Source organism: Catharus ustulatus, chromosome 1 (assembly GCF_009819885.2).
Source record: "Catharus ustulatus isolate bCatUst1 chromosome 1, bCatUst1.pri.v2, whole genome shotgun sequence".
Lineage (NCBI taxonomy): Eukaryota > Metazoa > Chordata > Aves > Passeriformes > Turdidae > Catharus > Catharus ustulatus.
The window spans coordinates 48,816,534-48,833,369 of record NC_046221.1 but is presented as its reverse complement, the minus strand read 5'-3'; positions in this window follow the sequence as shown (position 1 = coordinate 48,833,369).

The window sequence follows — 16,836 nt, the reverse complement described above, 5'->3', positions numbered from 1 at the left end:
TCAAGCCAAATTAAATAGTAAAACAGCAATTTTTGTTTTTGCAACCAAAAATATGGTCTTGGGAAGCCACAAACAAAACAAGGCAGCACTGAGCCCGGGGAATCAGTGCTGGGTGGACACACATGCTGATCTGACCTCTATCGCATCAGATCTCCCTGTGTTCACACTGCCATCCTGGGGAGCCCAGCTTTTATACAGTTTTTCTGGCCTGAGGTGAGAGTTTCCTTTGTTTCTGCTGCAGATTCTCATATTTAGATTACAGTAATTTCACGACTATGAGGTGTACCCTTTTGACTAAATGTTTCCCCCGAACCTGGAAGTGCACCTTGTAGTCCGGTGCACCTTATATAATGGACAAAGTTGCGAAATTTGCCAGACTGGAAGTGTGAGCTGCAGTCGGGGGGGCGGTGCCGCAGGAGCACCAAGTCACGAGGGGGAGGGGCGGGAGCGGGCGGCCGTGGCCGTCAGGAGCTGCGTGGGGAGGGAGGGAGCTGCAGCCTGGGCGCGGGCGGAACAAGAAGCCGGGTGGCGCCAACCGGGCACAGGGGCGGGGGGAACGAGAAGCCGGACGGCTCTAGCCCGGGCGCGGTGGGAACGAGAAGTGTGAGCCCGCAACAGCCCCGAGCAGAGCCCACCCAACGGCAGCATCGGAGCAGCGGTGGCGCAGCCTGGGCGGCTGGGGGAAAGTGCCGCGGTGGCAGCAGCACAGCCCGTGCAGCCGAGGCAAAGCGGCGGCAGCATGGCCTCTGCGACTGCGGCAAAGCGGCAGCGGCGAAGCGCCTGTGGCCGTGGCAAAGCGGCGGCAGTGCAGCCCCTGCGGCCGCAGCAAAGCGGTGGCGAAGCCTCTGTGGCCGCGGCAAAGCGGCGGAGGCAGTTAAGCCCCTGCGGCCGCGGCAAAGTGGCGACAAGCGGCAGAGCCACGGGGAAGCAGGGAGAAGCGGCTCGGCCGCCGCCGTGGGAAAGCGGCGAGAAGCGGTGCAGCCGCAGGGAAGCGGGGAAGTGGGGAGAAGCAGCGCGGCTGCCTCCACCGCCGCGGGAAAGTGTTGACAAGTGGCGCAGCCGCAGGGAAGCGGCGACAAGCACCGCCGGCCAGGGGGGCGCCGGGATGCAGCGCGGCCGCACGGTAGGAGCCAGGAGCTGTGAGCCGTGCCAGCCGGCGCCGGGGGCGGGCAGGAGTGCTGGGGCCCGCTGCATGAGGAGGGCACCTAGGGCTGCGTTTAAAGGCTACACTGATCTTTGAAAAATGTTTGCAAATTGAGCACCTGCCAGTAATTTGTTACTTTGTTGCACGCTGCGCAGCTCCTCGCTGCAAAAAAAAAGTGCACCTTATAGTCCGGTGCGCCTTATATGATCTACAAAGTTGTGAAATTTGCCTACTCCCGGGGGGGGTGTGCCTTATAGTCCGGTGCGCCTTATGGTCATGAAATTACTGTAAATCCTTTTCCTGGTGCTGCCCTGGACAAAGGTCCTTCCTGCGTGTTGATGAATCCTGATGAGGGCTGTGTCTGCTCCCTATTGATGTGTAATTTTCCTTGGGAGTGCTGTTTCTCGATTACAGGAATCTGTGGAGGTGATCAGCTGTCTGATATGTGGTACTTGACAAGTTCTTTTCCGATGATCTTTTCCCATCCTTGGTTTCAGGATTGTTAAGCTAGGTTTGTTGATATGCTAATTAAGGCCTTTGTTTATGGCTCCAGGTGCGGGTGGCAGTGTCTGAAAGGTTTTCTTACTTAATTCTTTATTTTATACAACCTTCTTATATTATATAAAAGCGAATTATAACAACATATATTACAGTAGGAATGCTCCAAACTCCTGTGGATCCCAGGCTGAGCCTTCTCTTTTGAAGCCTTAACCTGGGCCGAAGCCATCCACAACACTATCCACAGAAATCAGCATGTGCTTCCTTTCGCTCTCAGTACCATCATCCTTGATATCAGGCTTTGCTGCAGGTAGCTCCCCTTTACAGCTGCTTTCCCACATTCCCTCACTTTCTCTGACATTTACCAACCAGTAAAAGTCCTTCCACACCAAATATTTTCCTGTCCCATTGGTTACCCATACCAACCAGTGCTACTGAGAGTATGCTTTACTTTCCTTGGAGAATGAGGAAAGGCTGGGTTGTGCCATCAGTCTTGTGTAAGACACTCAAGCTCAAATGTAAGTGATTAAAATGTGACAAGGCTGCTTATTATTATTTTTTTTTTTTTCCTCTTCTTTCTCCTGTCTCAGTCCTGGACAGTCTGGGTGCTCACCTCTGTGACTTGCAAGGATTTTAGTTCAGACCCTTCAATTGCAGTCATATGAACATCAGTCGTTGGGTGATTTAATGAAGTGTGTGATCCTCTTGTTATCATGTATTATAAAATCCTGACATGGCAGATCACCTGGGCACATGGCAGGTCCAGAAATATTGCCTGGCAATGCTGTTGCTCTGTTGCAGGCTCTCAATTAACATACAGTTTGATTTTCTCCATCTCACGGTCTATTGCGTAACACTGACCTGGTGAGAGGCAGCTACTAATGGCTATTTGCATCAAAAGCTCCCCAGTCACTCCAGATTAGAGCAACCACATCTTTTCCCAGCTAATGAATTGCTCCCATCTGTGAAATTACAGCTACTCACTTTTGTTTTGCTTGAACCAAAACTGCAGGGCTCATGTGGCAGGCTGTCTGCTGCCTCCAGGTACCCAGCTCTCATGCCATGATGCTGAGTCAAAGGCAAGAGGGATCACTGCAGTTGTTGTTTTGTCACAGGTTGTTTGCCTGGACTTTGACAAGGAGCATACACAGAGCAGCCCTGGCCTTGCATGAACTATCTGAGCAGAGAAGGGAGTGGCTTTAGGGACCTGCTGGAGACCTGGGTCTTGTTGGTCCGTGATGAGACAATGGAGATGCTTTCTGTGTAATGTTCTCTGTGAGTCTGACCTATTGATTGTCAGGAGTCTCAATAAATTTAGATCACTGGTTTGTGTCCACACTCCCTAAGCAGGGGTAGGACAATGATTAGCTGCAAAGATCAATAGGGAGGAGTCCTTTAATCGACCATGTGAAATGTATCCTTCATCACTGATGGCGTGTTAATTGGGATTTAATTCTTGAGGGGGCATTCTCCTGTCCCTCCTAGTTTTCTCTCTCCTCCTGAAGCCCTCGTTGAGAAATCCTGTTTAAAGTTAGAAAGATGAAGTATCAAGGTTTTATTATTTTTGAAATGCTATTTCCACTGTATCCTGTCCATCTCCACCTTGAAATAACCATCTGTAACTTTCTAAAAAAAGTCTTCTTTCATCAGCCTTCACCAACACAAGTATGTTTAGCATTTTGTTAGATGTTGATGTATTTCTCAGCCATGGGCTTGCCTACTTGCTGGCAGCCATCAGCTGAGATGATGCTGTATGCCCAGAGAGACAACAACCCATTGTCCAAGAAATCTGGGACATGGAGGGCACATGTATCCTGAAAAGAGCCATTCCCACAGCTTATCTGCTGATTCTTGATGATGCAGCTCTCCTTTACACCCTTAATTTTCACCTGTGGCTCAGATTTTGGACGAGGAAGGGGTGGAAAACTCTTAGTTTGCCCCTGTGGTTTGTCCTCAGAGAGGTTTAGGGACAAGCCACCTTGATCAGTAGGACAGCCTAAAGGAGTAGTGAAAGGAAGAGAGCTAACTTTCTTTTTTATAAGCATGTAAGATGCATGGTTTGCTGGTGTTTCTTTTTACTTTTTTTTTGATGAACAAATAAATTTCTTTCTAGGTAGATTTTTCAGAGCAGTGGTTTATCTCAACAATAAAACATCTATTTTAGAGTAAATCTTGTTGAGTCTGTGCAATAAAAAGAACAAAGCCAAATGTGAGAAAAGAAGGATATGATGTGAACTTTACCTTAGGTCCTGCCATGCTATAATAGCTGTTTTGCTATTAAAATCTGTCACTGTGTCAGTCTGCTCCTTGTGCACAAATTCAGGAGTAGTGCCTGTTCTCACAGTTCTCATCCCCATAGCCAAAAAATCTTTTAATTCTTTAGTTTCTTTTGGGACTTTCCAATTCCAGCCTTGATTAAACAAATTCTGTCACAGACTGGAAGGTATGGAACCAGCAGCATCCCAGCTAAAAGCATTAGCATTTCTTCTCATTGTAAATTCTTTAATGTTTTTTACCAGATTACTTCTCTAGGGCTATTGTATTACCTTTCTGCTAGACTCCTGACAGGTCTTCTATTTAAGTGAGCCAATAAATATGCATATTTGCTGCAAAGTATTTTGGGGAATGGATGAATAAAGCAAAGCAGCAAAAGGAGTCTCTGTCACCCCAAACACAGTCATCTTCCCTGTCTTCAAGGAGGACCTGTGGTGGGAACCAAACTCAGCTCTGTGCCCCATCTCCATGGTCAAGCTGCCTTTCTTTGCGCTGTGTCCCTCTCCTCAGGCTTGAGAAGGAGCCAGTTGCAGTTTGACAATGCGGGGGACAGTGGGAGCAGAGACTGTACCAGTGTTCCATTAGCAGCGCCAAATCTGTGAGAGAGACCAGAAGCTTAGGGTGAAACCTAAGCAGCTGCTGATTTCTAGCACAGGGCAGTTCTGTGTGGAGCCTTCTTGATGGTGTCATTTTGTCCTCTCATTTGAAGGGAGGCCTGGTGGTGAGTTCCTCAGACCTCTCTTTTCACTGCACAGCTATTGCATGTCAGCCACCAGAGAGATGTTTCTCTTCAATATCCTTTTCCTAAGGAAAGGGTCTGGGAGGGAGCAGTTGAGATTTTTCTAATGCTTTCTTCTGTGATGGGATTAAGTGGGACCTGCTCCTTTAAAAAGTGTCCCCTTCCCCATCATGCTCTCTCCTTCCAATTACAGCACTAATTTCAGTAATGGAGCATTAATGGAGTAATGGACTGCTGAAGCTGGCCTGAAGGAACTGTAGTGCTCAGCACAAATTGAGTAAATAAACCATATATTAGATTTCTAAACAATACTTTTAGTCTAGTCCCCAGGGAAAGAGAGTTGTCAAGACTTACTTAAGTCAACCTAGCAAAACATATGCAAAAGATCCATCCATTCATACCCTGGAAAATGGCACCAGTGGCCTGAAGCACCAGCAAATCTCTCACATAAATCTCTCCTATTCCGACAGAGAAAGCTTTGTGTTGTTTCCTTCTCCCAATTCTTCTTCTTTGATTTATTTATCAATAAACAGCTTTGTGCCTGTTTTCATTTGTGTCCTGCTAGAGAGCTATCTGTATATGTTGATAGAGAATGACTTGCAGTTTTAAAGAGACTTATCATGGAACTGTACAAAGTGATGGATGAGAGTAGTGCCCTAAACCATTTTCAGTCTGGGAAAGTCCTGGTTATTTTTTCTTCCAAAAGCAGAAGCCCTCTGTCAACATTTTTATTACTTTATTTTTAAAATAGGCTAGCCAAATAAATAGGAATTTATTTACCCCACTAGCATCAGGGTGACTAATTGTAATTTAGTTACCTTTGAATGTGTGGGCTGCAGTCAAGGTTTTCCTAGACAGTGTGCAAACAGGGTGAGAGCCAAACACAGAAGGTGGGGACTTTGAAGCAAGACAAAGGCACAGAGTAGCAAAATGACCTTTCCACATCACTCCCCAGGTCAGTGGGAGAACCAGACCAATGTGGATTCAGACCAATGCCATGTCTTCAGCAAACTTTTTGCATCTTGACAGAAAAATCATGAGAAGCCGTAATTCCTACAGGGCAGCATCTTGTGGGTGTTCAACATCCCACAAGATGATTATTTACTTTCTATGAGCTTCGGTATGATCTGAGGCAGTCTTTTGAGCCTTTGTGGCAGAAACAAGCAGGGACTTTTCTGCTTCTATTTCGTCTTAACCCTGAGGCAGTCAAGAGAGAGTAAAGAGGGCTCTAGATCTAGTTTATATGTTTATTCAGGTTTCCTTTGCTAAGAATAAGATAAACAATGGCAGCTTGAGCTTGATTTGAAAGACAGAAGATTGGTTTAATCGTGTAATCAGACTGGAGATGAGGTCTGAACTGCAGCATTTTATCAGGGGCAGTTTTACACAGACATCATTAATCTGCTTCAGATGTCTGACACTTAGAGCTTGGGTATGTTAAAATCACTCCCTCACTTATTCTCCAGATATAGCATGTGAAAGAATCAAAATCCACTGATGTACACCAGACCAAGATGATGTAGTGTCTCTCAGGGTATAACACAGTGTCACTTGTGTTCTTCATTTCTTTGGGGGAACAGTTTTATATGAATAGTATAAGAAAAAGTGTGCACACTGTGCTGGTAATAATAGTCTAGCAAACTTAGCCATAAGATCCTGAAATATGCTTTTACAATTGACTTCAATAGGTAATTTGGGCATGCTCTGAGTATATGAGTATTATGAGTATACAAAGGAAAATATATTTTTTTTTTGTCTGTGTGGGAGGATTAACACATTATTCTATAAGTAATTTGTTAGGCAGAAAACCAAGCAGGTATCCAGGAGTGATGAGTGTATCACTGAACACTCACACCCAGGGATATGGATTGAAGAGTTTGGAAGGTGTCTGCTCAACATTTGAAATGGTACACAAGTCTCATGTTTTAAGAAGTAGACTTTATAATGCTTCCACTGAACTCCTGGCCTGTTTTCACAAACTTAATGCTCTTGAATCCAATAAGATTGCTGAGCTCCTCTTTCAGTACTATCCTCTTCCAAGAGGAACAGCTCTAGCTTATCTACCTTAACAAATTGCTGAACCTGCACACTTAAGATCTTCCTTTCACAAGGCCTGCGTTTCTCTCCTTCCTCAGCATGAGTTCCAGGAGAATGCTGGTAGTGCACAGCCCTTCATCCCTCCTTGATACATTTCTTACTCCTCCCCTACAATTCCTTCTATCCTTTTTCCTTGCCACTCCGCAGTTTGAGAAATCAATTTCCCTTTTCTAATTCTACCACTTCCACAACTGAGTCTACCTACTTCTCTGCAGCACATCCCACTGCTTTCTATCCTAACCTGTAAGCCTTACTCATATGACTCTCTGCCCTGGATGCCACTTGATCTTGCCTTGATTTTCTTCATTTCAACTCTGACCTCACCTAAAGCACTGTTTACAAACACTATTTGGAGTTTCCTTCTACCAAAATTTCAAGCTGCTTCTTGAGAGCTTCCAGGCCTTAAAGCTGCACTACACATGCAGAGATGCAACACATACAACATACTCCTCTGATAATATTCTCAGGAGGAACAAGGACCACCTTGATGGGAATTTTCAGCAAATATGTGCTTAGCCTCAGACATCTGCCATGGAAACTTCTTCCTGAAGTTTTGCAAAGCAGATGAAAATAAAATGTTGTGATGAAAAAAAAGTCAGGGAGCTTAAATAGCAGACTGTTGCTTGGTGGTTAGTTCTTTGGCAGTTGGAGCTCATGGAGCTGCCAGCTTTTAAGCCTTGTGCACAGAAATCAGAGTATGTGTATAACAACCTGATTAAATGAGTATGAATTAACTTTTTCAATGAAAGGGATTCCAGAAAAACTGTCCTACTTACACCTATAAATTCTGAGCTATTAAATTGCCGCTCTGTTTTTTTCTAAACCTTTGTGGTGTGGCTACACACACTGGTGAGATGACAAAATGATGGCTGGAGATTCCAGCTTTTGCTCTCTGTTTCCTGTGCTCAGGAAGGAAAGCAATGAGGCAGTTAAGAAGAACCGGTTGTAGAGGATGTTTTTTTGACATGGCAATTTGTTTGGCGGACCTGATCTAGAGCTGTCTGACATAACTGGGATCTGAGAAAAGACAGCCTTCTGTCCCTTCCCTGTCAAGCACTGTTTGCATTCAGATGGTGATTTTGAAGGTCAGTCTGCTATGTTTTCATTTTCCTTTGTGATATAAGGTCTTTAGTAATTGCCAGGAAAAATACAGATATAGCTAAAGTGTAGCTGATGGGTTTTTAGGGTGTTTTCCTTGGTTTGGTTTGGTTTTTTCCCTGAGAATTCCTAGGTATTTTGTGAAACTCCTTGGATTATGGATTATGGGCTTTCCCTTTCCACCACTCTGTTGCTAAATACTGTAACAGACTTAATTCCTTTTAGCATATCTAAATTCTGTTTCATATAATCCTTGTTTTCCTATCCAAAGCAGTGCGGTCACGCCACCTGCACTGAAATACTCCTTGTTAAAGATAAAAGCAACTGCAATATAAAATAATTTTTTCTTCCTTCTGCTGAGAGTTTCTCTCCTGTAGAAAAAGTGGCAAACATCTAAAAGATTTTTATGCAAGGTGAGCGGTTTTTTTTGTTGTGCTCTAGCATGTCTGGAAGAGGAGATCAGGAGTAAGATAATATGCCTGATTTGGTGCAAATGCTTTCTTGTATTATCTCTTGTAGGGGAATAATCTTTTAGACACCCCATGAGAGTCATTTAGTTTGATCTCTTGAGTGTGTTGTATATTCCTGGGGGAGAAGTTTAGATGGAAAAAAAAAGTTGTTGCATGCATGTGTATTCATTTTCCCCTTCTTCTACACCTAGAATGGAAAATTTGGACATAAATACATATTCCCCCAGAAGAAATCCATTGGAACACAAGAAACCTCCTACAAAAATTAAAGTAAAACTTTAACTGTTTTGTAGCAAACCTACCTTTGCCACTGTGACTAGAACTGTGCCTGAAGTTGTCTCCCTCTGAGCCTTATTCTGGCCTTAGATTTCTGTTGGGTTTATTTCACTTGTCCCAGCAGCAATTCAGGGTGCATGGGATATTTTTTTCCAAGACTAGATGGCCCATGTTAAAGGAGGAGGAAGAAAAGAGAGGATATAGTTTCTAATCTGGGACAGTATCTTCTCTGCCACCCTGGCCTGAGTGGTGGCCCCTATCAAGGGAACACCTCTCAAAGAGACACCCTGCATTAGTACTGGCTGCTAACCTGAGAAAAACCATGCTGCTGGGCAGCTTTGCCTGCTGGCCACCCTGTTCCTCTGTTCCCTGCCAACCAGGTTGTTAAGACCAGGAAAACCATTGAGTAGGTGACAAGAGCCAAAGAATCTGCTGAATGTGTTGGACTTGATAGCAACTGCCTCTTGCCAATTGCTTTCCTCTGCTGCACGATGGATGCACAGAATACATCCCAGACCTTCCTTCCAGCAGGAGATAAACTCTGGAGCCCTCCATGGACTGGAACTGCACGTATCCTTTTCCCCACATGGTGTGAAATTGGTTTTTCTGGTCTAGTGGCTATGGGCAGCTGGTAGATTTTTTTTTTTTTTAATTTTTCATTATTGAAGAAATTTTGATAAACTTGCATTTAGGTACTTAGGCTGGTTACCCAGTAGGTAGCAGAGACTTGTGGGGTTGTAATTACTGGGTCTGAATCCATCACTGAGGTATGGAACAGAAAACTGGGTTGTGGCAAAGGGAAAGGAGGCATTAAGGCACACAATCCCACAAAAGGTGCAGTGCAGTTTTCCCCCACCCCAGAGGCTGGTTGGCACTGGGCCATAGTAGGTGCAAGCCCAGGAGGGGAAAGACAATGCTGAAGAATGTGCCGTTACATATTTCCTCAGGTTTTCCCTCCTTGGCAGAGCTGCACAAGGACCACAGACTTGGCAGGCGTAATGCAGAGCTGTCTTCCCCTGTAGCTCGCCAAGGACCTTTCCTGGCACTTTGCCCAACTCTGGGCACCAGGTGTTGTTCCAAAGAAACTTTGGGTGTATCTGTACAGTCTCATGGAGTGCAATGCAAAGGTCCCTGAGTGACCCTTTACCACACTGGGACACTGAAATAATTCATCCTCATCTTACAAGACCTAATTAGTCAGGCACAGCATTGTACCTGCAGAAACATCATTGCTTCCAGGGCTGGAATGAGAGCCCCTGCCTGATGTGGAGTGTCCAAATAGATGAACACCTTTGCCTTGTGCTGCAGAGATTCATTCTCTAACTTCACACAAATTGAACAGCTTGAGACCCAAAGTAAGGGCACAGCAAGATCTTGCTATCATAACAACAGTGTTTATGGACTTCAGATTCTCAAGTTTCACAGAGATTTTTGGGCATTTTTAAATTATTTTTGGAAAACATCCCAAATGTCTGCATGGGATAAGTTTCCAAAATACAAGCTAGAAGAAACTTGAAAATCTTTCTCAGGTGCAGTTATGCTTCCTCATGCAAAACCCATTTAAGCCCAAACCCCACAGGAGAAGTACATGAAGTCTCATGGTGCACATTGCATAGTCTGTGTGTATGGCTACCACTGTCCTAAAAATAGTTTTTAAAATCACTGGACATCAGGAAATAAACCATTCAGAGATGTTTAATCCTCATAGGTTTCATGGCAGTAAATATCTGGTTAGAGTATAGAGAAACTATTCATGTGCCAGCTGAGTAAAATGGAGAAGTTAAGTCATCAGAGTTTTTGAAGGTATACAAATCCATGGCTATGAGAGCCGTTCAGGTTCCGTTCAACAGTTCAACCGTTTGGTATGTGAAACATCAAAGAATTTAACTGCAAGATGCAAACTTTCAAAAGTCAGTTCTCTTTTGTCGCAGTGTTTGCAGGGCTACAACTTCCTAAGACACTGGCTCCCAGAAAACCCCATGCACTTTGATCCATCAGTAATGCCTATGAATTTCCATCTCCTTTTTGGAATCTGTAATGAATGAGGCTGTGGTCATGCACTGAAAAAGGACAGGAACGTCCCTCTTCCATTACGTTGCCTTTTCTTGTTCTTTCTGGGTGAAATGTAAGCCACTGATTAAGAGTGCTCTTTAGTCACAGTGCTTATTTGCCTGAAATCCCTTCTGAAAATCATGCCTTTCTTTCAATATTGTTATTGTTATTGTTGTTATTGTGTTTCTGCAGTGATATATGAAGTTCTTTCAGTCCTTCTGCTCATGCAATGGGGAGAAATTAACAGTTTGTGGAAGCTGTTTATTGTCAGTGCTATTTTCTGTGGTTTGGAATAGGAGAAGGAACCAACAACACCAGAGCTCTCAGAAGTAATGCTACGGGGAGACAGTACAAGCTGCCACTTTTCTTGACCTTTCTCACTTTCTTTCCCTATTTCTTCTCCAGTTGCACTATCCAGCACATCTAACCTCTTCCTCTTCCATCAATGTTGCTTCTGGCTCTTGCCCTGTTTTTGAAAGTCCTTTGGGGACCTCCATTTTGCCTGCTGTATCTGTTGTGCTCTAATGTTGTAAGGTGCTGTTGAATTCCTAGCACTTCCATGCACTACCACAGACACAGGGAGACCTAAAATCTTTCAGAACATATCCCCAACACACTGCTAACCAGAAGAGCCAGGTGATTTAGGTGCTTTTAAATCTCATTTGCCAAGATTTGTCTTTCCCCATTGAGTGTCCAGCTCAGAATGGGTTTTTAAAGGAATTAACGTTGTTTTGTGAAGTTGTCGTTTGTGGGTATCTGTGGACCATGATGATGGACATAAAATGTTTTCTTGATTTATCGCCCTTCTGCATCACACAAGTAGAAATGTCTGTGACTTTTTTATCATATAGATCTTTTCATAGAGGTCCATGTGTTGATCGCATGTTGAATATAATTTAGATGTTTGGATCTTTGCAGTCTGGAAAAAAAACGGCCAACATTTAGATGGAAAAGTCAGTCACTTGGGAAGAAGGAATGGAAAGGCTTGTAGGGAGGGGAGACGACATAACTGAGGTATGGGGGAGCCCTTGGAAAGTGGTCCTCAAACCATGACATGTATTTGTCTCTAATGCTGGTAGAATTATACAGGCTCTACAGGAAGCTCAGCACTGCTGGAGGACTGCTTTCAGCTGAGACACTGGACCCAGGTCCTGTTTTTCCTGGCTCTGGTGACTGTCCAAGAGGAAGTGAGAGATCCTATGACTCTTTTTGGAAGAAAAGGACATGATCCCAGTGCTGTGGATAAAGTTTCCTGTTTGGCAATAAAATCTATTCAGCTCTGTGGATGGTATTAACAGGTGCCAACATCAGGCTCTACAGGCTGTTTGTTAAAGCTGCAATAGTCCTCAGCTGGTCTAAGTCAGGAGAGCTACTTAGATGGTGTAACTGAAGGAATTTTTTCTCCTTCCTTTGGTTGGAAATTATTTATTTCCTTTATGGTTGTAGCATAAGTTTGGCTGAACATAAAATTATATCATTTATATCGTTCAAACCTGCTTTTTAAGAGTCATGATATTAATCTAGTTTGGTACAAAAAAACATTGTATGCAAGCAATTGAAAGTAGCCTATCTAGTGACATACATTTCTAGAAAGGTAATGTAGAACACCAACAGCTAAGAAATTTTTCTGGTGTGCAAACAGAAAAAGTCTTCCAGTCTGACAGAAATGAATACTTTGAGAATCCAGTTACCAATGTCTATCTTTGAAAGAGGCATCATGATAAGGGAGGGGGAGGAGGGTCTGTGTTTGTGAAAGTTGATTTGTTGATTAGCATTTAAACCATTTTGATGTCTCAGGCGAAGGTCAGTCCATTGTTGTGTTTTTCCTTTTCCAATTAGCTGTAGGCAATCTGTATGGAGCACAAAACATGAATAGCATCTCTTGAAATTAATACTGAGGTGGATGGAAAGGAAGAGCAAGAGAAACAAGAAGAAACTTATTTAACAGGCTGGTTGCTGAATGGTGGCAACGTGGCTTGACTCAAAGCATTACTGCTTTTAGTACATGATTTATTGCTAATGCCCCTTCCCATGACTGGCCTTCAGCCTTTGATGTCAGTCAGCTCTGAATTAATTACTCCATAATGCAAAATGAAAGTGCAGGAGGTTTGTTTTATTCCCCGTTGCTTCCTGAAGTTGTTGTGTTAACTTGCCTCAACAGTGTTTGCTCGCTCTCTTACTCTCCCGCAAAGCACCTTCTCATTTGTAAATCCAAAAAGCTGGCAGAGGTGTGTGCACTCATTGTGTTGCCTTGAAACAGATGAAACCTTTTAGCCAGGGCAAGTGAGACTGATGTAGGAATGCAGGAGATCATATCTTGGGGGGGAAAATCAATATTAAGATGTACAATTGCTCCCGTGGTATTGAAAGAATTAGTTGATCTACATGCCAAATGACAGCCCCCTTGATAACAGGGATTACGTGTCCTGTCTTTCCAGGCTGTGTTCCGTTGGGGCTGCTCTCTGGGTCCCTCAGGCAGAGATAATCTAATTAGTACAACAAAGACCAAGTCGATTTTAAAAACTAAAGGGCGGGAGCAAGGGGCCGGACGAAAAGGGGGATGTCAGTGAGAAGCAGTCTTAGGAAAAAGTTGCTGAGGAGGAGAGCAAAACTGGAAATACAAGTTAATGTCAGTTTGGCTCCACCGACTCTGGAAATTCAGACCCACCAGACTATTACCAGACAGACCCCCAATTAGCAACTGCTTACACCCTTCAAAAGCACTCATTTAATCATGCTAAGAAAATGAGGAGGTGTTTGGTTGAGCGGAAAGGTAGTGGCTTGGACCCAGAGCTGTTTATCCACTACAGAGTCACAGACACCTGCTGCAAAAGCGTCTTGTGGAAAAATGCTTTACCACAGAAAAACCCAACAACCCAGGAACAAACAAAGAATCCAACACTTTTTCCCTTCACTAAATTATCCTTATGTGTAGACCTTTTTTTCACTTTTTGGCTGAGTCTTGGGCAATGAATCTGCACTGCCTATGCTAAGCATGAGGTGAATCATTTTCCAGAGTCCAAGGTGAGGTTTCAAGAGGCCTCTCTGAGTGGAGCACTGGTCTCCATCTGCCACAATCACACCAAGGCAGATGCATCCCACCACCAATTGTGCACGGATAAGTGATTCTGAGACTCTGTAAGTTTCAGAGTTGTTTTGTACTTAATGGCTAAGTGTCAGCAGTCGACTCTAAACCCAGTATCCAGCCAGTTTAGTTGGAATAAGAGCTGGGTTTTCCGTTTCCCCTCCTGGGTGCAACTGTGATAACTGGCTTTTGCAGGTGCTGTGTCTCTTCTGTTAGTGTATTCTATCACCCCCTCAGCACAAAGATAACTTAGCAGCTTTTAGTGAGACCGAAATGGATGGATGTGGGAGTGGGGATGTCCTCAGTGGGTTTAAACTGACCTGGATTCAGAATAAATGGTGATGGTCTAGAAAAGAGTTACTCATGCCTGACACTGGGCTTGCATAGTACATTTTTTGGTCACTTTTTGACAACAGGTGTTAGTACCTGAATATTTCAGTCTTGGTTTTGCTTTTAGACACAGTCTTGAACTCTGCATAGAGTTGCTGCAAGACAGACACTGCAGCCCTGGGCTTTTGCAGTTCATTCCTAACTTTGTCTTAGGGGTGGATCCTGGATATATCTTGTCCTTTATGACCATGTTCTTGAAGTTTAATTTCATTCATTATCAACACACCTGAAGTGCTTTGGTGGCTGGATCTAGGATCTTGACACAGTTCTCCCTCCAAGGCAAATATTGCAATATCTCAGCCATGCAAATAGGGGCAGGCATCTTCAGGCTGTACAATCTGATATACTTAAGGGACTGGATGACTGAAGGAAGGCTCGCTCACATATGGAAGTTGATTTTTCCTAAGGATCATGAGCACAAGGAGTTCTTGCACAGCTCCCCACTGACCCTTGAGTTCATGTCATCAGACCCAATCTTCTTGTCTTGGCAAATATTCACACAAATAAGAGAAATTTAACAATGGGATCTTTCTTTTCTTAGCTTCCCTCTCCCTCTCCTCTTGTCCCTTGCTACCTCACTCTGCTACACTGGAGATAAAAAATTTGGAGACAGCAAGGATGAGATCACTGCTTTGCAAGGAGGGACAAGAAAACTGGCTTCATGATTTGGGGCTCTGTATAGTGTTTTCCCAAGAGCAGATCTGATATTATTTCCTTATCCACAACTGCAGAGAGAGCATTTTGGAGACAGTGCTTGCCAGCTGCTTGGGGTAAGACTGTAGATAAGGCCCAGAGATGAGGAGCCATCAAAACATGAATGTCTAGCAGACATTGCATTCCTGGCTTTGCTCTATTTACTTACTTAAATCACCCAAGCTTGTAAACCATAGTTAGCAAGGCATAGAGTCATTACCCATTCCAGGGAGAGGAGCAGTCTGACTCATGTGGGGGTTGCTGTGTGGGTCCACATTGCACTTTGCTTGAGGTGTGAATATAGACACATGAATTTATAAACAGTTTTTAGACTTGCATGATTCTGTAGTACAAAGTTATACTGAAACACTGGAACTGGAACAGATTCCTATGGATTCCTGCATCAGTGCTCCTTCAAAGCCTAACTTCAGGTTACTTCCCACATACATTTGCAAGGATGTCCCCTTTCCCAGCACAGTACTTTTGTGTTCACCTGGACCATCGGGAAAAAGCCCGCATCACCACACCTGAGCTCTTGCCAGCTGGCAGGCTGACCTGTCTGTGTGCTCATGAATGGCTGGACAGCCCCAAAACAGCCAGATGTCTCTTGGATTCATGTTATAGCTCATCCTTCAGCAGAGGTGCTGAGTATATGCCCCACCTTGTTCCTCCAGTCACAGTTTTCACCAGAACTGCAGGAATTTCCTGCACTGACCGTCTGGACTCAGACATGTTTTTGCAAGTGTGTGCTCTTTATTTTCACAGAAATAGAATAAAAAACAAACCAGAAGAAGGAAATTCAATAAAAATTACATTTGGTAGATCCAGAAAAAACCTGCTTTTTGAAAAGAAAGACTACCATTTAAAAGCCCACATGCAGACATTCCTCACTATCCCAGTCCCACTGGAAATTGAAATCACCTAGGACTCAGTTCTTCATAGGTGTGTGGTTTGTTTTCTTTTATTAAAATCAATGACAAAAAGTCTACCAGGGACTTTCTCAAGCATATTGTACAATAACCTACAATACCTTTTCACAATATACTTTCTAGTACTCTGTTAACATTTTGGTTTCTAAGGCATTGGAAGGTCTTGGGACCATTTTTTGTTTGATATTTTGCCTGTCATGCACACCACATGTCTAGCTGGAAATTCAACATCCTAGTGCTAAATAACAAGAACTCATGCCTTGTTATGTGCTATTGGATTCATATCTCTTGGAGAGGCAGCTTCTTTTGCATGATCATCAGAGCAAAATGTGGGCTTATACATATTCTAGTAAACACCTGTGTCAGCTGAGGGCAACACATTTCACTTCACCCATTTCTCTTTCTATAAAACCTTGCACTGGGATGTGTGATGCTTTCTTCTGAAGGATTCTACATCAACATACTGTACAGCTGCTCCTTTGCATGTTCCAAGTTTAGTTCCTTGCTCTGGCAGACAGTGTAACTCTTGATACAAGCTGTAGGAAATTACCATCTCATTTAACAATTACTTACAATGCATTCCCTGATCATTTGGTGCCTTGGGATATTGCGCCTAATTGCAGGTTTAACAAAAACATATTGTGGTCATTATGTCATTATACTATGAGAGTATAAAGAGCAAAATAGAGCAAATCAGATAAAGTTGAGTGAAACTTAGCTTTCTGTATGGGAATGTTAGGAACAGTGTCTCTCACCATTGCAGGCCACAAAGATAATTTCATGACTACTAAATAGTAGTTGGTTTAAAAAAAATCTATTAGGCAGCATCTCCGTTCTCAGGGGAAATGTCTATCAGCACAACTGATTAGAGATAAGGGAAACAGATGTCAAAACAGAAGACCACCAAAGAACTGAGGTCCTAAAGTGAATGGGGAGAGTTCCAGAAAGTATTAAATGTAGGGTGGGTTGCTATGCCATGAGTGGGGTGGCAATCCTGCCCTTCTTTCAGCTCCAGGGAAAGTTTGCTGAAAAAAAATCATTCTTTATCTTATGTGGGAGAAGTCTGTTTTTGCAATCATTTTTCTGGGTGA